The sequence below is a fragment of the Eleutherodactylus coqui genome, chromosome 4, assembly GCF_035609145.1.
Source record: "Eleutherodactylus coqui strain aEleCoq1 chromosome 4, aEleCoq1.hap1, whole genome shotgun sequence".
In the NCBI taxonomy this organism is placed as follows: Eukaryota; Metazoa; Chordata; class Amphibia; order Anura; family Eleutherodactylidae; genus Eleutherodactylus; species Eleutherodactylus coqui.
Window position 1 is genome coordinate 215,624,221 of NC_089840.1, and position 22,830 is coordinate 215,647,050.

Below are 22,830 nucleotides of genomic sequence, written 5' to 3' on the forward strand. Positions count from 1 at the left end.
CATCCCCCCAAACCATGCCCCCTTTTACGTTGGCTGGTATGTGAGAAAGATGGCAACGCGAACTGGTACTCTAAGAGACTACATGCTGCCCTCACGTTCCAATGCTGTGGCTCGCATGGGCAGCACTGATCAATCAAAGCAGCAAGTGATGTCTTGTGACTAATAATGCATTCTAGCATATAGTGCATCAGGCAGTCAGAAGCAGCTCGGCCATATTTGTTTGTCCAGGCTCGGAGAGTCGTCGTTTTTAAATTCATTGAAGTGTTTATATGCACGGCCCCCCACTTTATATAAGTTAAACTTATTACTTTGCGGGCCGCACTTGAGGGGTGCGGTTTAGTGTTACAGATATTAGCTCAGGACCTACAAGTTTTAGATTAACTAGTAGAAGCCATTTATAATCATGGTCTACTATGAGCTCCAGTCCGCCTACAGTTATGTCCCTACTAGTTCATATATTCCTCAGAAAACCAGTAATTGGTTGCTATGGGGAGTCTGTGCTTCCATTATGAGGCCCATGTGTTTGCTTTAAACTCGAAAGCATCGTACATTTTAATGTAGGCGTACGCACAGCTTGGAACATTCACATTTCATTGTCTGAGTTTTACTTAACAACTATAATTCAATGGGGGAGGGAGGATAAAACAAACATCCACTAATACAGAACAGGGCATCGTAGGGCAGTCAGTGTTGCCGGGCAGAAATTGTCCTATTCATCATACCATGTGTCTCTTGTGGTGACATGATGGATGAGGCAGTGCTCTTCACTGTAGTCATAGTGTTTAGGGAGTTTGAGATGATTCTTAATAAAATTAGCCCCCTAGTGACCAAGCCGATTTGCGCCTTAATGACCAGGCCCAATTTTGTAAATCTGACATGTGTCACTTTAACATGGATTAACACCGTAAAGGTTTTACATATCCAAGTGATTCTGACACAGTTTTTTCGCCACATGTTGTACTTCATTTAGACAGAAAAAATGTGTATATTTATTAAAAGTGACAAAAATGGGAAAACTTTGAAAAAAAATCGTCTTTTTTTAAACACATTTTCAACTGCAATATCTCAAATATGTGCAAAGGCTCATAGGTGTCAGAATGATAGATACCCCCACAAATGACCCCATTTTAAAAACGGCACCCCTTAGGCCTCATGTCCACGGGGAATATCAGGCCTGCCGCGGATTGTTCATGGAGAATCCCGCAGCGGGTCCCTCCTGCCCCGCGAATATGAGGCTAAAAATAAGAATAAACTCACCTGTTCGCACGCTGCGGATCTTCACTCCGCTGTGGCTGGATCTTCTTTCCTCGGCCCAGCGGATGTGCTCGGCCTGCCGGCAGCGTGCCGCGCGCATGCGCCGGGCACATCCGCTGGGCCAAGGAAAGAAGATCCGGCCGCGATGGAGGGAAGATCCGCAGCGTTCGGACAGGTGAGTTTTAATTCTGGTACAGGTGTTCCGCGGATCCAGATGGCCTTCATAGGCTTCAATAGAAGCCTGCGGGAGCCGTCCCTGCGGGAGACCCGCACGAAAATGGAGCATGTCGCTTTTTTTTCCCGCCTGCGGATCCGCGCCTGAAGGGAAAAATGACATCCGCAGGTATTTAACTACCTGTGGGTGTCCAATGCATTCCTATGGGGCGCGGATCCGCGTGCAGGAAAAACGCTGCGGATTTTAAATCATCTTTTCCCCGTGGACATGAGGCCTTAATGTATTCACTGAGGGGGGTCAGGAGTATTTTGACCCCACAGTTTCTTTTCAGGAATTAATGCAATTTAAAACTAGAAAAAAGAATTTCATATTTTTGCAAATATGTAATTTTAAACGCAGGATTTTTTTCTATAGTGAACATGAAGATGAGGATTTGCACACAAAAATGGATACCGCCATTTGTCCTGTATTCAGAAACATACCCATTGTGGCCCTAATCTCCTGTCCGTATGCACAACGGGACCCAAATCGAAAGGAGCAGCGGGTGGTTTTCAGAACAGGCGTTTTGCTTGAAGGCGTTTTAGGCCCCATTGCTCACTTGTAGAGCCCTCGAGCGGCCAAAACTATAGAGAACCCCCACAAATGACCCAATTTTGGAAATTAGACCACTTAACTAATTCATCTAGGGGTGTACGGCGCATTTTGACCTCATAGTTTTTGAATGAATCTAAGCAAAGCAGAAGGAAAAAAAATTACGATTTTTTTTTTTTTAGCAATTATGTATTTTTAAAAATAGTTTTTTTTGCACAGCACACACATGAATGAAGAATTTCACCCCAAACATCGATCCCCCTGTTTGTCCCGTGTTCAGAGACATACCCATTGTGGCCCTAATCTTATGTCTGGATGCACAACGGGGTCCTAACCGAAAGAAGAAGCCGGTGGTTTTCAGAACCGAGATTTTGGTTGAAGGTGTTTTAGCCCCCATTGCCCACTTGTAGAGCCTTTGAGAGGTCAAAACGACAGAGAACCCCCACAAATGACCCCATTTTGAAAACTAGACCCCTTAAAGGGGTGGTCTCGCGAAACCAAGTGGGGTTATACACTTCCGTATGGCCATATTAATGCACTTTGTAATGTACATTGTGCATTAAATATGAGCCATACAGAAGTTATTCCACTTACCTGCTCCGTTGCTAGCGTCCTCGTCTCCATGGTTCCGTCTAAATTCGCTGGCAGCTTGCTTTTTTAGACGCGCTTGCGCAGTCCGGTCTTCTCCATTCAGCACGAGCCGCTTCAGTGTGCTCCCCGCTACAGCTCTTCTGCGCATGCGCAGACGAGCTGTCACTGCTCGGGAGCGCGCTGAAGCGGCCATTCTGCACCATCCTCTGTTAGAGGAAGGTGCAGAAACTGGAGCTGCCCAGCGGAGAAGACCAGCCCAGCCCAGCCCAGCAGCCCCGAGAAGCGTCCCAGGTAAGTGATGGGTCGGGGGGGGCTGCCGCTGCGCCGGGGGGGCTGCCGCTGCGCCGGGGGGGCTGCCGCTGCGGCGGGGGAGCTAGCGCTAGGCCGGGGGGGCTGTCGCTAGGCCGGGGGGGCTGTCGCTGCGCCGGGGGAGCTAGCGCTAGGCCGGGGGGGCTGTCGCTGCGCCGGGGGAGCTAGCGCTAGGCCGGGGGGGCTGTCGCTGCGATGGGGGGGGCTGTCGCTAGGCCGGGGGGGCTGTCGCTAGGCCGGGGGGGCTGTCGCTAGGCCGGGGGGGCTGTCGCTAGGCCGGGGGAGCTAGCGCTAGGCCGGGGGGGCTGTCGCTGCGCCGGGGGAGCTGGCGCTAGGCCGGGGGGGCTGTCGCTGCGCCGGGGGAGCTGGCGCTAGGCCGGGGGGGCTGTCGCTGCGCCGGGGGAGCTGGCGCTAGGCCGGGGGGGCTGTCGCTGCGCCGGGGGAGCTAGCGCTAGGCCGGGGGGGCTGTCGCTGCGATGGGGGGGGCTGTCGCTAGGCCGGGGGGGCTGTCGCTAGGCCGGGGGGGCTGTCGCTAGGCCGGGGGAGCTAGCGCTAGGCCGGGGGGGCTGTCGCTGCGCCGGGGGAGCTAGCGCTGGGGAGCCGGGGGCTAGCGCCGGTTACCTGCTGTCTGGTCGGCGGCTGCGGGGCGTCTGGTCGGCGGCTGCGATGCGTCCGGTTGCCATGGAGACACAGCTGGCGGCGTCTCGGGAGCGCGCACGTCGGGCTGCAGCGAGCGACGGGGAAAGAGCCGGCGGCCATCTTGAGGAAACTTTTATAACTTGCTGAAACGCTGGAACGGTAAGTACGAACCAGCTAGAAATGTCATTTACAGGGGGGCTTAGTAATGTGTGTTTAATGGGGGGGACTGGGCAAAAAAAAAAATTAACTGCTTCCTCGAGACATCTCCTTTAAGGCATTCATCTAGGGGGCTACTTAGTATTTTGACCCCACTGTTTTTGAATGAATCAAAGCTAAGCAGAAGGAAAAAAATACGATTTTTGTTTTTTTGGCAATTGTGTCATTTTAAAAATACTTTTTTGTACAGCACACATAGGAATGAAGACTTTCACCCCAAAATGGATACCCCCGTTTGTCCCGTGTTCAGAGACATACCCATTGTGGCCCTAATCTTCTGTCTGGATGCACAACGGGGCCTAAACTGAAAGGCACTTCAAACTTTAACTCTCTTTTTACGTGATTGCCATTATCCATGGATAATGGCAATCAAGTGACCAAGGAACACTCACCACGGCCCCCCGTGACATCTCCAAGCTCTGGGCTACCTTTAGTAGCCAGGAGCAAGGAGATTTTAAATTTCCCCTTGCCCTCCCCAGCTTCTGCGCTTGCGTCCGCCATTCTGGCGACGGGCGCATGCGCCAAAGCTGGGTAGAGGTCCACGGATAAGGATCCTATCGGGGGACCTCGCCGGTGGCCTAAATTCAGTAATTTTACCTCGTCTCACGGATCGGAACCGTGACGGGGAGTGAAAATTTAGCTTTTTTTTTAACTTTTACGTGACTGGGAACCACATACTGTAGCCCCCCCATGAAATCTCCAGGCTCTTGGCTAAATTTAGTAGCCAGGGGCGGGAGATTTTAAATCACCCCGGCAATCTGCAGCTTTTGCGCCTGCGTCCACCGTTTTGGCGACTGATGCGTGCGCAGAAGCTGGGGTAAGGTCTGCAGATAAATCCGGGGCCCTTAGGTACCTAATTTCATCTCCCCTCACGGATCTGATCCATGAGGGGAGATGAAACAAACTTTTTTTTTTAACACTTTTTAAAAACTTTTTAAAGCTTTTACATGATCGCTGTTATCCATTGGAAAGCAGTGATCATGTGACCGGGAACCGCATACAGCGGCTCCCAGTGACAGCTCTTTGCTCTCGGCTACTCATACTAGCTGGGAGCAGGGAGTTTTTAAATTTGATGTAATGCGTCTGGCGCGCAGACGCCGCCGGCCGGTCCTGGGAGGAGAAGGAAGACGCCGGACGGCACGGAGGACGGGGGGTGAGTATTCTCAGCTCCCCTTACAGATCCGATCCGTAAGAGGAGCTGAAAGTTTGCTTTTTTTTTTTTTAAATGCCCATAGACTTTAACGCGATCGCGTGACTGGGAGTGGGACCCCGCAGCTCGGGATGACAGTTCCATGCTGTCGGCTACCTCCGGTAACCGGCAGCATGGAGCGGTCACGTCCTGAGCCTGCTGGGCTGTTATTCCCAGAAGATGCATGTTTTTACGTCCTCTGGGAATTAAGCCCAGCAGGCCAGGATGTAAAAAGGCAATGGGCACTAAGGGGTTAAGTTTGTGTTTTTTTGTTTTTTTTAAAGGAGATTTCTGGGCAAAAACTACTGACTTATTCTCAGGATAGGTTAATATGTGCCTCGATATGGTAATAGTCAACTTATGTGGACCTTGTCTAGTTTACACCCGTACTTTGCAGTTTTTTGGTTTTTTTTACATTGCCACTTTTTGGGTTCTGGTTTCCTGCTGTGTTGTGTATGAAGCAAGGAAACGGCATTGGGCACTGAGCAGACCTTACTGACTACAATGGGATCTGTTTGACTTCCGGCATTTTACGGGACAAAGTAACACGGCTTGCTGAACTACTTTTTTAGTTTGTTTTTTTAATGGAATTCAGTGATTGAGGTTTCTAATGAGCCCTTACTGATTTAGGGCCAATGTTTTCTCAGATTGATTATGAATCTCATCTTCCCTATTGCCATGGGTACATATGTTTCTCCAGTGAATGACTCTCCCACCTGGATAAATCCATTCATGTTGTGCGGAGGGCATAAAGGTTCTTGGAGACCCAAAACCAAGTGCATGGAAGGGGTCGTCTTATAGGTAAATGAACTGACGGGCCATTGGGGGTGCATTTACATGGACGTTTGTCATGAGATGAACAGTAATCACGTGGGAAAAGAACCCATTGATTTTATGATTGCATTTACATATACAATTTTTCTCTCAGCGCTGCAATGTGAGGAAAAATTGCTCAAATGGGCCACCTACACACAGGGAAGCGCGATATCAGGCCGTGAAACTTGGCATCAGAGGATCGACAAGTGTTTTAAATGGGAAACCTTAAACTGCATGCCATGCAATATTGTTTTCAGTGGAACAGAAAAACATGGGCAATTCAGTCCAAGGAGCGTGAAGAGACCATTCTGCGAGAAAAAAAAAAACGCTCATGTATAGGACTCCATTCAAAAGAATGGGGTTCGTATCCATGTGGGATTTGTGCGTCTCGCAACGCACAAGGCTCTTGCACGCTTTTCTCAGCTGTGTGAAAGTGGCAAGTGCAGTGAGTAAAAATTGCAGGAGTTTCTCAAGCAGATATTACACTCGCCTATATAAATGATCCCTGAAGTGAATGGGATCTTTGCCTGTAACACCAAATCTTACCACTGCAGTGGAAACGGAGTTGTCTGCTTCCTGCAGAAATAAGCTCAATGCAGGACCACATCGTCCCAGCAAACTGTTGATCAGTGGAGATCCTAGGCAGCAGACCCCAACCAATTTACTATTGATGGTCTATAACAGAGGCCATCAATAGTTAACAAGGGGAAGACCCCTTTAGGCTACTCTCACGCATGTGCTTTTTAAACAGCATTTTGAACGCTGCTGTAATTGCGGCACAGCACTTCCATTGATTTCAATGGGGCCTCGCAGACTTGCGCTCAAACGCTTTCCAAGCGCGGTCTGCTCTATATTGGCGCTTTTTAACGCATCTCATTACCCATCACAATAATGGGGTGTGTTAAAAAGCACTGTCGTAGGAAGCAACCTGCATTCCAAAATGGCGGTAAAAATTGCGGCAAAACGCTACGATTGCGACCAAAATCGCTGCATTTTACCGACACTGTGAGAGTGGCCTTACATCCAAGCCAGTATTAGAAAAAAAAAAAGATTTATTTCCTTATTTGACTTTTACCCTCATATTGCTAGCCCTTGCATGATAAATGCAGACTGCTTAGCTTTTGGTGGCTTGGAGAGTTTAGGACAGAATCCTCATTGCACCCGCATGGCCTGAATCTATGTATGCATGCTCCTGACGAGTAATATGTTTGCATCAGATCACTTCTGAGTACATATTGCTTGTTGCGGGAAGGATAGCAAAATCTAAGACAAAGGTTTGACAATATTAAATGATACAGCGTATTAAAGGGATTTTCTTTTTTAAATGAAGCCAGTTGACCAGGGGTGTCAAACTCATTTTCACCAAAGGCCACATTAGCCTTATGGTTGCCTTAAAAGGGTCAATTGTAAGACTGTATAGTAATATTGGTCCCAGTAGTAATACGATCCCCAACAGAGTCCCCCTGTAGTAATATTAACCCCCCCCCCGGTCCCCCTCAAAGTTTCTCCAGTAGCAATAGGGTCCTCCATAGTGAACCCATTAGTAATAACTGACCCCCGTAGTAGTTCCAGTAGTAATAGCGACTTCCCTATTGGCCTCTGTCCGGGCAGCATTCCACTCACCCAGCCCGCAGTTCTGGTCCAGTGCCGACCGCTTACCTTTCCCCTTCGGCGTGTGCGCTGCTTACAGGACGGCACATGTAGACACCGGGGAGGAGAAATCAGTGATAACAGACTCTGCACTGCTGCCAGGGCTGCAAGCTGGGGGAGTATAATGCCTGTTAGGTTGCTGCATGGCCGGTGGGACACCCAAACGAGATGGTGGGCCGTAAGTGTGACATGTGTGCAGTAGACAATTATCTATTATTTTCATGTATCAAAACATACATGATTAAAAGTAATGACAAGTAAAAGGGATTCCGCGCCAAGCATGTCGTTTTTCCTGCCGCAACCATATATATTATAGGCTGCTACCCTGGCTATAGATATCAGGTGACAAAAAAATCATAGAACAGAACAATATACAAAACACTGATCATAAAGCTCTACACAACAGAACAAATGGGGATTAATGTGAGGTTTCAACATCTCATCTAGTAATGCAGAAATATGAAATGTTATTTTATCATCTTTTCTAAATTGCATTAATTCTTGAAAATAAACTGTGGGGTCAAAATACTCCTGACACCCCTCAGTGAATACATTAAAATGTGTATTTTTTTTTTAAATGGGGTCATTTGTGAGGGCATCTATCATCCTGACACCTATGAGCCTCTGCAATCTAGGCTTGGTGTAGGAAAAGAAAGTGTTCCTCAAAATGTTAATAATTAATGTTAAATTTGTACGGCTCTTAAATGGTTAAAAATAAAAAAAACAACTAAAGAGGCACAAGATCTGATTTTCAGGGGTGTCTTATACTCAGCTAGCAGGTGTTGTCCGGGTCCCACCCGCTGGGCTTTGGCACTCCGAAAGGCTTCTGTGCAGTCCTCAATGCCGACAGAGCATCTCTTGCTGGTGACGGGGCTTGAATACTCCGCCTTCGAGGTTTTCCCAATGTGCATCCAAAATAAAGTAAGCAGATGAAAATATTTATCTTATCGAAAATCTGTACAGTATGTTTGCAGATATTTGAAATATTGCAGTTGAAAATGTAAATTTCTACCACCTAAATGAAGTACAATATGTGGCAAAAAAAAAATGTCAGAATCGCTTGGATTTGACTCCGTCACTAAGGCGCAAACAGGCTTCGTCACTAACGGGCTAAGATTTTTCATCCATTTTTTTTCTTAAATTTACACAATTCCTATCAGTCTACTGTAAGTACAAAGTCTGAATTACTTGATAACATTTAGGCTGGGTTCACACGGGCGTAATTGCCGTGGAATTTCTGCACGGAAATTCCGCCTGCGGCTTTAGTCCCGGGATTAGCCAACAAAGGGGACGAGATTTGCAAAAATCTCGTCCATACGCTGCGGCCGATCTGCTGCAGACAAGCCGCACTGAATTCAAATCCGCAGCATGTTAATTCTTTCCACAGCGGCCTCTCTATGGGGAGAGACGGATGCAGCGGAATACTGGCGGCGAAGCCACTCCAAAACTTGCGGCAAAAGGCCACGGGTTTTGAAGCTGCGTTTCTCCCGCGGGAATCTTGCGGAATTTCCGTGCAGTCATTCCACAAGACTTCCTTGGGATTTTAGTCCTGTGTGAACCCAGCCTTACAGGGTTATTCTCTAATAAAATGACACATGCCAGATTTCTGCATCACAATCTCATTCCTATGGGACAGCGGCATTTAAATCCCACGAACATTGTTCGGGAGTCCCGCGCGGGGAACCATGTGGGTGTCAAGGCCACACGGCTGTCTTAGCAGACTGCCTATCAAGTCATCCCCGTGGGGTGGCTTCATAGACTGCTTGCCTAATCGCAGTATGATGTAAGGCTATACCATTACATCATACTGCAGGAGTTATCAAAGCATTGCTAGTTGTTGTGCCCTGTGGGGACTTAAAAAAAAAAAGAAAAAGAAAAATCAGAGCAATAAAGTTTTACGAATTGTAAAAAAAAAAGTTAAAAGTTAAAAAAGTTAAAAAAAAAGTTTAAATCACCCCCCTTATGCCATATCTATAATAAAAGAATCTGAATCCTAAAACAAAAATACATATTTGATATAGCCGTATCCATAAAAGTCAGATCTATCAAAGTAATCCATTATTTAGCCCGCATGGTGAACGCCCTTCAGAAATAGAAAAAAATGCAATAAAAACCGATCAGAAAGTCATATGTATTCCAAAATGGTACCAGCGCAAATTACAGAAGGTCTCACAAAAATGAGCCCTTCGTCAACCATGCCGATGGAAAAATAAAAATATTGCGCGCACAAGATGGCGACAGAAACCCATAAAAAAATTAAATGTCATTGAAAAAAATAGTACAGCAAAAAAACCCCAAAACTATAAATTTGGTATCGTAGTAATCGTACCATGTAATCATTTTCATGCCATTTTTGTTGCAGTTTGTGCGCTGTAGAAATAAGACGCACCGAAAGATGAAGGAATGTCGGGTTTTTTTGCATTTCATTTTTTTCATTTTAAAAAACAACTAATTCCGCAAAAAACAAGCCCTCATACAGCGACGTCGATGGACAAATAAAAGGGGTTACTATTTTTTAAAAGGGAGGAAAAAACAAAAATGGGGGGGGGGGGGGGGAGGCGGCATAATAACGGGTTGAATTCCGCAAATGTTAAAATCCGCACATCTTTATTTCAAAACCACAGGATTAAACTTCACAGCAGAAAAGCTTTCTGTTGTGGAATATTGGATGTCTTGCGGATATGGTCGTTTAGGGTAACATACAGAAGATGTCATTTCAAAAAGTAGGCATAAAAGTCAGAAATTCCACAACACGTTCCACAGTAAAAGTGCAACAAACCCCACATTTGCGCTGCATCCTGCGGACAATCCTGTTCCGTGTAAAAGGTCCTTCTGTTTCCCTATACATCCCAATCAGTGAAGAAATCATTGTTAGACCGGCTTCACAGGGGCGTATTACTGACCCAACTTGGGCTTGTTCAAAGGACCGTATGCGATTTCACGTTGTCTTTGCAGCGATCAAGTCCTTGGGATGCCTTCTAATGCCTTAATAGAGGCACCTGTAACCTTTTCGCCGCGTTGGACACAGCAGAAACGCCTCCCCCTTCCTTCTTTTCCCTGTTCCCATAGGAGGCTATGGGAGCCGCTGTATCTCAGTCAAAAGATAGTTTTAGGCTGGGCTCACACACGCCGCGATCCCGGCGGAAATCCCGCGGTTTAGCCGCACCAAAAAAAAACCGTGAGATTTTCGCCGGGAAAAGCGCTGCTTCAAATCCCCTGGCACTTAGCTGCAGGTTTTGAAGTAGCCTGGCCGCATGAGGAGAGCGTGGCTGCGGAAGAAGAAAAATGAACATGCTGCAGCCGGCGAATCCACGCCGCAGCGCCGGCTTTGCCGCAGTGGATTCGCTGTCCCGTGTGGACGAGATTTCTGAGAAATCTCGTCCACATGGCTGGCTAATCTCGGGATTAGCGGCCGCAGGCAGATTTGCCGTGGCAAAATTCCGGACGGAACTTCTGCGGCAAATCCGCCTAGTGTAAAGCCAGCCTTAGAACTATCTTATTTACGTCGCATATATTCCTTTTCGCGGTGCGATGCTTTTATGTGCCGTATTATCGCCTGTGGGAACGAATGCCTTGGTAACCAAAGCCTTGGATGGTCGTGTATATCGGTCAGCTGTAATAACGCGGCGTATATACGCTCGTGTGAATAAAGCCTTAGGGCAGCTTCACACCACTGTAGTTGCGTTTGTTTTTGGATGCGTAAAATATACACGCAGAAAACAGAGAGAATAGAATCCACTGATATCAATGGGTTAATTCCCAAGAACGTGGTTTGTGCGTGCATTTTGCGCGTGAAAAAACGTAGGACCTGCTTTATTTTTTCTGCGTTTTGTGCAGCAAAGGCTCCCATAGACGTCTATGAGAGGTGCGCCAATCCTCAAGTCCTTAGCTGTATCATAGATGAGAACAGGACATGTGACGTGCGCTGTCCCCGCAGATTGTGCCCATGGGCTGTCCGATGTGAGCTGCACCAAGATTCTTGGGCACAACTTGCGTACCCATCCTTGCTGCTAGAGTATGCCTCCTTGTAAAGTCCATCAACTCAGCAGAGGGCAAGATTGTTGGGGGAGTGGCCTGGAAGATGAGTTTGGGCGTGGCCTGGACGAGTTGGGGGCGTGGCCTGGAAGAGCAGTTGAATGGCGGCAGTTTACCTCAGCTCCCTTCCTAACCGGTGAAGCCACTTTAGAAGGACAGTTTAGTCCAAACAAACAAACTTATTCCCCGTCCTAGGGGACACCTCTCTTCCCCAACATGCCAAAGCAGCAAAAAGGGCTTCCTGCAAGAAGCTTACAGACTGCTATGCTGCACGAGGGAGGGGGGAAGAAGTTACCAAAGATGGCCGCCCTGCGTCCCTCTGCTCCACATGTGAGAGGAGCAAGCAATGTGCCTGCCTTCTTACCTCATACTGCTCCCGAGGTGCTCACTGCCAGCAGCTCAGAGCAGACGCCTCAGCAGGCTCCTCACACGCCGGCTCCCCTGCTGGCATCCTGCCAAGCCTCTCTGCTCAGCCTGCTGTAGGCAGCCATAGCTGCAGAGATCAGAGGGCTCTCCCTGCAGCTCCTCCACCTGTAAGAGCCCCTAGGAAGCCAGAACCTGGGCTCCACAGGGATTAACTGCCCTACAACCAGCTCCCACATTATTGTACCTCCAGTTACTGAAATGCCTGCACCTAGGGGTGGAGGTATGTGCCACGCCCTGGCACTAATGTGCCTCCACTATCAGCACCCGCCATCTTTACCTCGGGTGAAACCTGCGCCAAAAACGCAGAAAGACCAATATTTCCAGCACCCATCTTTGGCTGCTCACACACAGGTGTAATTGCATTGTGGAGTCCACGGCGCGCGTCCATCTCCGGACCCCGCAGCGAATACAGCCCCATAGTATTCAATGGCAAAACACATTTCATCTCCACGAGCGGAAACTGATTGCGGCATTCTGTAATTTTTTTTGTGCGGGTTACGCACGGACGGTTTCCATTGAAGTCAATGGAAGCTGTCTGTCCCACGGCACTTCCCCAGTGAGCACTGTGGAAGTATCACAAGATACACGTCACACCGCAGCGCCGGCGGCTACTGCACATGTGTGACGGAGTGCCGGCAGGCACATCCGCAGCGTGCGCAGAAGTCGCCGTACAGATAAGGGGGGGGGGGGACAAGCCAGGTCGAACTCCGCTGTGGGATCCGACCCGCCGTGTGCAGGAGGCCTTACTGTGGAGAAAAGAAGGCTACAAGCAATAAAGAAACCAGATTGTTTGTCGGGGCTGTTTTGTGAATCCTTTATTGATAGAAGATAAATGTCCTACAACACTATAGTGCTGCAATCAAGCTTAGCAAAGAGATGAATTGCAGGTACATTACCATGAGATCACTAAAAAGGTTTTAGCTTTAATTCTAACTAAGGGGAGGGGGACGCTGAGGTTCTGGGGCTAGATTCCACACGGAGGGAATAGTGGCACACATATGTGCGTAACTATGTCACAAGTGGCAGCTGCTATAATCGCAGTAGAGAAAATCACATGTATTGATATTCACATGTATTAATGCGAAGGGACTCTAATCAAACCTATTATATAGTATCAGTGAGTCCAGAACAGGTCTGCCATGTCTAACACAAGGAGCTAAATTTTGGCCCGATATTGCGCTCACCAAAGTGCGTTTTCACTGCGATGCAAGGAGTTTTTCAGGCAAAACCGCCTCCCATCACTTCAGTAAAGCAGTAATCGCCAAGTGCTTCCCATTGTTTTCAGTGGGGAACATCGCATCCATACCGCACGCCATGCAATGTGTTCTAGTGTCCCATTGAAAACAATGTGCGGGCGACACGTTCCGAGGAATGCGAAAAGTCAAGACATGCAGTGATTGTTTCTTGCATCGCAAAACATCGCTCATGTGTATGGCTTCATTCAAAAGAATGGGGTATATATCCGTGTGCCTTGCAACGCACAAATCTCGTGCAAATTTTTTGGCCGTGTAAAAACTGCCTTAACCCATTAATGACATTGCCTAGTTTGGGCTTCAGGATGCAATGATTTTCGGGGGATTTTCATTAACACTTTTCAAGAGCCATAACTTTTTTATTTTTCCGTCGATATGGCCATATTAGGGCTTGTGTTTTACATGGTGAAATATAGTTTTTATTTGTACCATTTGTGGGTGCATATAATGTATTGTAAAACCTATTTTTATTTTGAGGGCAGGGACAGAAAACATCAATTCTGCCATTGATTTTTTTCTTGTTTTCTTTTTTTTTTTTTTTTTTAAATTCTTTATTTTTACAAATTATAATTGGAATACAGTTTACATAGTGAAGTCATTGCGCACCGTCATGCAAACAACATAAGCATTATCATATTAAAGAATTGGAACGGTTTTTCTTTGTTGTGGGAAAAAAAAAAAGACATAACCTATTACAACAGTCAAGACTCGTCTTTCTATTCGTCAACTGTACTACTTTTCTTTCTATACAGTATAAACTAACATAACCAGTTGTACAGACTTGACACAAGGGGGGTTGACCGGGGGGACACATTTGGGGGGGGTGAATATAACTCAGTCGTTACGTTGCGTCGCCTTAAGCTGTATGGTCAGGTTTCGCTACCATCTTTTAGTGCTCCATTAGCGTGCGATATTCCTCGGAATCCTGGAACACTATCCAATGATACCATATTTTCCTGAACCTTTCCTGTGTGCCCTTTAGTGCCGCAGTAAGGTCCTCCATCTCCATTATCCTACTTACTGTGTTGAGCCATATAGCCATTGTTGGTGAGGTTGTCTGCCTCCAAAGTTTAGGAATGCACGATCTTGCCGCACTCACTAGGAAACGTACTACCGATTTTTTTGTAGGTTGCCAGTGGTATGTTGCTGTGATGCAGGAGGAAGAACGCTGGGGATTTTGGTAGCGGATAGTGGGTAAATCTAGATGTTATCTGCCACACCTCCGTCCAGAAACTCGCCAGGGCCGGGCAGTCCCAAAAAATGTGTAGCATTGTTTCTTGCTCCGCCCCGCATCTCCAACATGCGGGGGGAACGGTCGGGAATATTCTATGCAAGTGGGAGGGCACCCTGTACCACCTGGTAAGAACCTTGTATCCGGATTCTTGTATTTTGCTAGATATTGAGACTGAGTGTGTGATGGTGAAAATTCTATCTCTATCTTCCGGTGTAAATGTGACACCCATCTCTTCTTCCCATCTATTTATGTACTTAGGTGGTGAGGCCTCCGATTGTGTGTTTAGTATGTTGTACATTTTAGATAATGTATGCCTGAGGGGTCCCTGTTCACTACAGATATTCTCAAATTGTGTTTTGGGGCGGGCGAAGGTGGCGGGGTGGGGCAGCGAGGATAAAAAATGTCTTAGTTGCAGTGCCTGCCATAGTGATAGTTGGGTAGAGTCCGTATTCCCTCTGAGCGTTTCCAGTGGGAGCTACTGGCCGTCTTTCAGAAAATGCTCTGCCCGAAATCTGCCTTCAGTGATCCTTGCACGGAGCACTTTGTTCTCATTGCCCGGGGGAAATCTCGGGTTACCCAGGACCGGGAACATAGGTGAGGGCCTGGGGGAGATGTCTTTCCTGGCTAGTACTTTGGTGGCGATCGCCAACGTGGGGCCGATTGTAGGATGGGATGTTAATTCTGTAGGGACTTGTCCCTCAGACCATGGGAGGGCTGCCAACGGCGCCGGGGCTGCTGCTTGTTCTGTTGCTATCCACTGTTTAAGGGCTGCGTGTCGATGCCAGTCCACAATGCGTACTAAATGTGCTGCCTGGTGGTATTTTATGTAATCTGGTAGTCCCATGCCTCCCTCACTTTTTGGCTGAGATAGTGTGTTTCTTGCTATCCGCGGGGCCTTTCCTGCCCATATGAATGTGGACGTGAGTGATTGTAAGTGTTGAAAGAAGTGTCTTGGTATTTGTATGGGAAGGGCCTGGAGTAAGTATAGTACTCTGGGGAATATATTCATTTTGATTATTGCTCCCCTGCCGAACCAAGAGAAAGTCCCTTTGGTCCAGGAGTTGAGGTCTTGTCGGATTTTGCTTAAGAGTGCTGGAAAGTTGGCAGGGTATAGGTCCTCGGTGTTTGGCGTTAGCTTGGTCCCCAAGTACTGAATATGATTCCTTTCCCATTGAAATGAGAACGAGTCCTTCAGCTCCTCCATTAATTGTTGTGGGGGAGAAATATTAAGGGCTGCTGACTTGTGGTAATTTATTTTGAAGTTTGATATTTTGGAGTAGCGGTTAATTTCTGCTAGTAGGTTTGGTAGGGTGACACGTGGGTTGGAGACAAAGAACAGGAGGTCGTCCGCATATGCGGCAATCTTATATTCTTCCTCCCCCACCATGATCCCTTTAATGTTTGGGTTGTTGCGTATTTGTGACAGCAGTGGCTCCAGGCATATTATGAAGATCAGTGGCGATTGGGGGCAGCCCTGCCTAGTACCGTTTGATATGGAGAACGATTTTGAGAGCTGGCCATTTACTCTCACATACGCGGATGGGCTGGAGTATAGACTTGTGATCCAGTGTATCATGTTAGGGCCCATACCCATGTGGGTGATGGTTGCAAATAGAAAGTCCCACTCCACCCTGTCAAAAGCCTTTTCCGCGTCTGTGGACAAAAGGCATATTGATTTGGAGAGTCTGTGCGCTAGGTGTACTAGATTGATAGCTTTGGTTATGTTGTCCCTTGCCTCTCTAGTTGGGACGAAGCCGACTTGATCTTTATGGATTATGTCATTTAAGTAAGGGGAGATCCTATTTGCCAGAATTTTAGAGAACAATTTCAAGTCTGCGTTAAGTAAAGAGATGGGACGGTAGCTCTGGCATTGCGCTGGGTCCTTCCCTTCTTTGGGGATGACCGCTATGTGTGCTGTTAGAGTGTCTCTGGGTATTTTTTTTCCTGATGTTATGGAATTGAAGGCCTGGATAAAGTGGGGTGTGAGCGTTTCTGCGAATTTCTTGTAATATGATAGGGTTAGCCCATCCGGTCCTGGTGCTTTCCCTGTCTGGGAGTCTGTCAGCGCTTCCGCTAGCTCAGTCGGGGATATTGGAGCCTCCATCAGATCGATGGCCTCCTGGGGGAATCTGCGAGTGTTTGATTGTTGCAAGTATTCGTGGATCGTAGCTTTCTTGTGTCCTCTGGCCTGTTCGGACTGTGATGGGGATAAGTTATATAAAGAATGGTAATATTCCCGAAACGCTTCTGAAATTTGTTCGGGGAGGTGTAGTATGCGGCCCTCGGAGTTGTTAATGTGTGGTACATAAGCCCTAGCTCTTGCTGCACGGAGGGCCCGGGCCAGTGTGCGGCTAGGTTTGTCTCCGAACTCAAAGAAATGACGTCTGCATTTCGTTAGGCTCGCTTTTGCCTTCCCCAGGCAATGGGAGCGGACCTGCTCCCTTAGCTGTAGCAATTTTGTTCCCTTCTCGCTATCTAGTGTCAATTTGTGGGAGGACTCTAGTGCCTGGATCTGGTCTAGGAGTCCCCTGAGGTGTGCACTACGTTCCTTCTTGATGCGTGAGCCCAGGCCTACACAGAAACCTCGTATCACGCACTTGTGAGCTTCCCAAACTGTTAGTGGGTCTACCTCTGGGGTGACATTATGTTGGAAGTATTCCCTTAGTGTTGTGTGGATTTCATCTGAGTACGCCGTGTCGTGGAGGAACGATTCATTGAATCTCCAATGCCATGTTCTATTGTGCAGGGTAGGTAGCCTCAGCGCTAATGTGATCATTGCGTGGTCTGAGAATGTGATGGTGTCTATTGTGGCTGCGACTAGATTCGCTAGGGATGAGTGTTGGAGGAGGAAAAAAAATCGATTCTGGAGTATGTGTTGTGTGGTCGGGAGAAGAATGTGTAGTCCTTTGTGGTGGGGTGTAGGGCTCTCCAGGCATCTACTAACTGGTACTTGTGGAGTGTGTTTTTGATCCTGCGATACGCTGACCCGGGGAGGTAACCGCTACCTTTAGATGTGTCTATTCTTGGGTCCAGCGGCACGTTAAAATCTCCTCCTAGGATCAGGGTACCCTCTTGGAATTCCTCCAGCTCCTCCAGGGTCTCTTCTAAGAAGGACACCTGATTGGAGTTGGGTGAATAGATGGCCGCAAGTGTGATTTGTGTGCCGGCGAGCTTCCCCTTGAGGAAAATATATCTACCTCCTGGATCACAGCGGACCTCTGCCTGTTCCCATGGGACGGAGTCGGCGACAAGGATGGAGACGCCCTTGGATTTGGATTCCGCGTTTGTGCTGTGGTAGGCGTTTGGAAATCTGTCATTTGCAAATCTGGGGCATTTGTTCGTGCGGAAGTGGATCTCCTGGATAAAAGCCACATGCACTCTTCTTTTCCAGAGGAGGTGGAGGATGGAGGACCTCTTCTCCGGCACGTTCTGGCCCTGCGCATTAATGGAAATTATGGAAAGATTAGCAGCGCCCGACATTACAAATGAAAGAAGATATGGCTGTCAGTAGATTAAACGATGGTAGCACCAAGATGAGAATGAAAAGAGAGCGAGGAGAGAGTAAGTGAGAGAGAAAAGAAGCAGAAGAGAAGAAAAAAAAAAAAGGGAGGGGGGGAGGGCACTTACACGACACACAAGGGGGACAAATCAGGAACAAACAAAACTAAGGCTAGCCCAGAGGCTACCTACTATATTTTAGTCAGGGTGCCCGTTTCCCCTCCAAACAAGAGGGGCAAAGCCGGGTCCCCTGATTCCCTACTGGGGGTAACGTAGAAGTGCACTTAGGCTGTTGAGGCCGCTGTCTAACTTGAAGATTGGAGAACGAGGAGAACAACCTCTGGTTCCTTATCTGCTCCTCTATAGCGTTCTTGCTCGGAGCTTCCGGGATGCCACTATCATGAGAAGTAGTGCTGTGGGAAAAAAGAAGAACAAGGAGAAGAAGAGAAACAAAACTAGATGACTTTTGGCCCGTCTGGTGGGTAGGAGGCTGGGGAACGTGCCGCCGCCCTTCGTGTCTGCTAGCAGGACACAAGTCTCGGTTCGTTTAATTGGCCATGAGTCTCGGTCTTTGCTGCCTTGTCAGTTGGTGAAGTTCCCTGGAACCTCCGCTGATCACGGGTTGGTCTGTGCCATGTCCATGGGCATGGTCCAGTCTGGGATGGGTACCGCCGGGACCTCTAGGAACCTGAATGCTCCGTCCAGGTCAGTGGGTGATCTGACGGTGTATAGACGGCCTCTCTTACGTAGTATTAAGTGAAAGGGATGGCCCCACTTGTAGGTCGCGTCCGCCTGGCGTGCTGCGTCCAGCAGTGGTCGTATCAATCGCCGACTGTTAAGGGTCAATCTGGAGACGTCTGGTAAGATAGTAATTTCAGCTCCGTTAAAGTTCACTGGGCCACTTTCCCATGCCATGCGCTAGATTTCCTCCTTTTGTTTATAAAAGTGCACTCGACAGATGACATCCCTTGGCAGATTGGGGTTCCGTGTTCTCCCGCCCATCATTCTGTGGACCCTGTCCAGTTCTATCGTCCTGTCTTCTGGACGACGTAGTAGCTTGTTAAAGATGTTTGTTGCGCACTTGTAGAGCGCATCTGGTGGTATGTCCTCTGGGAGACCTCTCAGCTTTAAGTTATTGCGCCGGCCTCTATTTTCGACATCGTCAAGGTGGAAAGTTAGCTCGCTGAGCTGTTTCTGCTGTTGTTCTATGATGCTTGTTAGTTGTTGAAAGTCCGTATAGGAGACCTCGGGGTTCTCTTCTAGCGCCGTCACCCGTTCTGAAAGGGCCTGTACAGAGTGGTTGACTGTCGCGATGGCCCTCTCGTGTTTCTCTTCTATTCGTCGTATTTGCATCTCTAAATCTGTTTTGGTGGGTAGGGCGCGTATCATCACCCAGAGGGCTTGTAGTGTTTGGGAATCATCCGCAGGAGGCGCTGTTTGCTTGCCAAGGGCTTCTGCTTCAGTAACTTGCTGGGAGTTGTGGTCCTGAAAGGTATTTATGTCTCTGTTGTCTCTCTGTGGGGGTTGGGCGTCAGGGGTTAAATTGTCTCCCTGCATTAACCCGTTCTGGCTTGGGTTGTCCTTCCAGGGAGGGGTGGGGTCTGCCTCCAGGTCCCTTCTGCTGCCCTTTGCGTTGGGGCTGTGTTCCTGGCTGGGGGTCTCATGGGGTTTATTGCCCATTTTGTAGAGTGTAGGGTCAGTGGGATAACTCATTGGTGACCCTGGGGCCACTGCCCTATTCCCCCTCCCGCCCAGATCAGGTTGTTGGGCTCTGCTTGGTGGTGGGGTACCTGTACTCCCGGTCCGCAGCTCCTTCCGTCCTGCTCGCTGCTCCATGTCAGTGTTGTGCTGCTCTGCTGCTCTGGTGTTTGTCGCTGGTGCTTCTGCACCTTGTGCCTGCTGCTCGCTCCTTTCTGCCTGCAGCCCCTGGATCTGATCGGGAGGAGGTTTTCCCGCTCCACCCAGGTATTTCTGCAGCGCTCCCGTTTCTCCAGCTGGTCGCACTGCTGTCTTCCCCCTCGGTCCCTGCGCTGTGTCTGGGAGGGACCTCACTGTACCAGCGGTGTCTGCCGGCAGAACCTCCGATGCTCTGTTCCGCTGCTGTGAGGGCTTTTCTCTCTGCCCTGGCGGTGTGCCAGCCTGGGGCTCTCCTGCTGTCTCCCGGCTTGTGGGTGAAGTTACTGTGCTGCTGCTCTGCTTCAGCGCGGGCTTCTTGCGCTGACCCGGCGCCATATTGGACAGCCGTCTTCCCTCTCCGGCGGCGTTTGTTCCGTGCAGGAACCGGCTCAAAGGGGAACCATGGGTCTGCGGCTGGTCTGCCTTCTTCTTCCCCACTCTGGTCATCATCGGGTTTGGGTTATTTTGGCGCTTTTCCGGCTATCTGGACGTCGGTGGCTGCGGAGCTCCGAGATGTGCGGCTTTACCCTCTCATGCCTAGCCACACCCCTTGTTTTCTTTTTTTTACAGCGCCAATCATATAGTATAAATGACAATACATTTTTTCTGCGATTCGGTACAATTACAATGATACCAAAAACATAGTTTTGTTGTTTTTTTTCCCACTTTTGCACAATAAAAACCCCTTTTTGGAAGCTATAATTATTTTGCATCATTCCTATATCACATACACAAATAGGCAGATGCATATATTAAACCTATATAGGGTATCACTCAATCTCATCAGTCAGTCCATACATTTTACTTTTGATATATTACATGACGCCATCCCTACAGATCTCAAGCCCAAAAGTACCTTTTACCCTACTGACAAGAAGGGCCCCTTTCTCTAAATCTTCTACAAGAAAGTCCTGGATGATTTTCATGAACTTTCCACAAGAGGAAGACTCGCCTCGGCAACCAACCTCACCCAATCCCAAAGATCCACCCTCCATTCATTATCCAAGAACAACGATATCATCATCAAAAGTGCCGATAAAGGGGGAGCCATAGTCATCCTGGACAGAGACTATTATGAAACAGAAGCCAACAATATATTGGGAGATTGCAATACTATACAAAATTGAGGGTGGACCCCACGAAGGAGATAAAGAGCACTCTGTTTAAGTTCGTGTAAGAAGCTTTTATCAATAATTATTTATCTAAAGAAGAAAAACAATATATCTGCATCAAGAATCCAGAGGTTCCATACTTTTTTTTTCTTCCCAAGGTTCATAAAAACATAACCCACCCGCCCGGCTGCCCAATAATTTCAGGCATCAACTCCATAATGAGTGGCCTTCCAGCATATATTGATCAACATCTGCGGAGATACGTGGCACACTTGCCAGCCTATCTGAAAGACACCAGCCATCTCCTGAACATCTTAGAGAACTTCATCTGGAAGGATTCATACCTTCTGGTCACCCTGGATGTCACTGCTTTATATACCAACATCCCCCACATGCAGGGAATAGAAGCTGTAAAATTCTTTTTGGACACAGATCTCTTAATGCCATTTCATCAGAAGCTCTATTAAATAACTTCTTCACCCACAATAAAGGATTTTTCCTGCAAACCCAGGGGACCACAATGGGGGCGAAGTTCACCCCTGCATATGCTAATCTGTATATGAGGGCCTTAGAGTCAGGCGTCTGCGATCCCTGCATAGTACTATATCGGTGCTTCATTGACTGTATCCTCATTATATGGGATGGTCTTGAAACAGAACTAAATCATGTTTACTGAAAATCTTAATAAAAATAACTGGGGATTACATTTCACTGCAAACCTCAGCAAAGATAAAATCGTCTTCCTAGACCTGGAACTATTCATTAAGAACACTGGAACATCCTGAAGGGAGATCATTTCCTTACAGAAGTAATTACCAACAGACCCACGATCATTTTTCATAGGGGGTTGAACCTGAAAAATATTCTAGCTCCTTTACGCCCCAGATTTCAAACCCCATCTATTCCAGCCACTCCTCACATATCCACCCTCAGGGGAGTCTATAAATGCGGGATTAATAAATGTAAGTGCTGCTTAAACATCCAATCCGGCAAAAGAGATATACCGTATATACCGGCGTATAAGACGACTTTTGAACCCCGAAAAATCTGCTCTGCAGTCGGGGGTCGTCTTATGCGCCGGGATTACAAAAAAAAAAAAGTGTAAAAAAAAAAATTCATTACTCACCTCCCACGGCGTTCTGTCGCGCTCCGGCAGGACGTCGCTCGCTCCGGCAGGCTGTCGCTCGCTCCTCGTCCCCGGCGCAGCATAGCTTTCTGAATGCGGGGCTTGAAATCCCCGCTTCCAGAAAGCTAATACACACGCCGGCAGCCATGACAGCATTGAATGGCTGTGATTGGCTGAAGGCGCACGTGTTAGCAATCACACCCATTCAATGATGTCGTTGAATAGTGTGATTGGCTGAAGCCACGTGTGCTTTAGCCAATCACAGCCATTCAATGATGTCATGGCTGCCGGCGTGTGTATTAGCTTTCTGGAAGCGGGGATTTCAAGCCCCGCATTCAGAAAGCTATGCTGCGCCGGGGACGAGGAGCGAGCGACAGCCTGCCGGAGCGAGCGACATCCTGCCGGAGCGCGACAGAACGCCGTGGGAGGTGAGTAATGAATTTTTTTTTTTCTCCACTGTATACCGGCGTATAAGGTGACAGTTGGGGGGTCGTCTTATACGCCGGTATATACGGTAGATCTAGGTAAAAGGAAAAAATTCAGCATCAACCAATTTCTAAACTGTGGCATTACATTTCTCATTTATCTTATAGATTGCCCATATGACCTCAAGCATATGGGCCGTACAACTAATGCCCTCTGCATTCAGGCAAATCAGCATAGATCAAATATCAAAAGAGGTTACTTACTACATAGTGTATCCAAACAATTCCTTCACCACCATGACAAAGACGCAACGGGTATGCGCATTACCCCACTGGAAAAAATTCCATCAGGCAATTTCTCTAAGCTAAAAATGAAAGAGATGTTTTGGATTTTT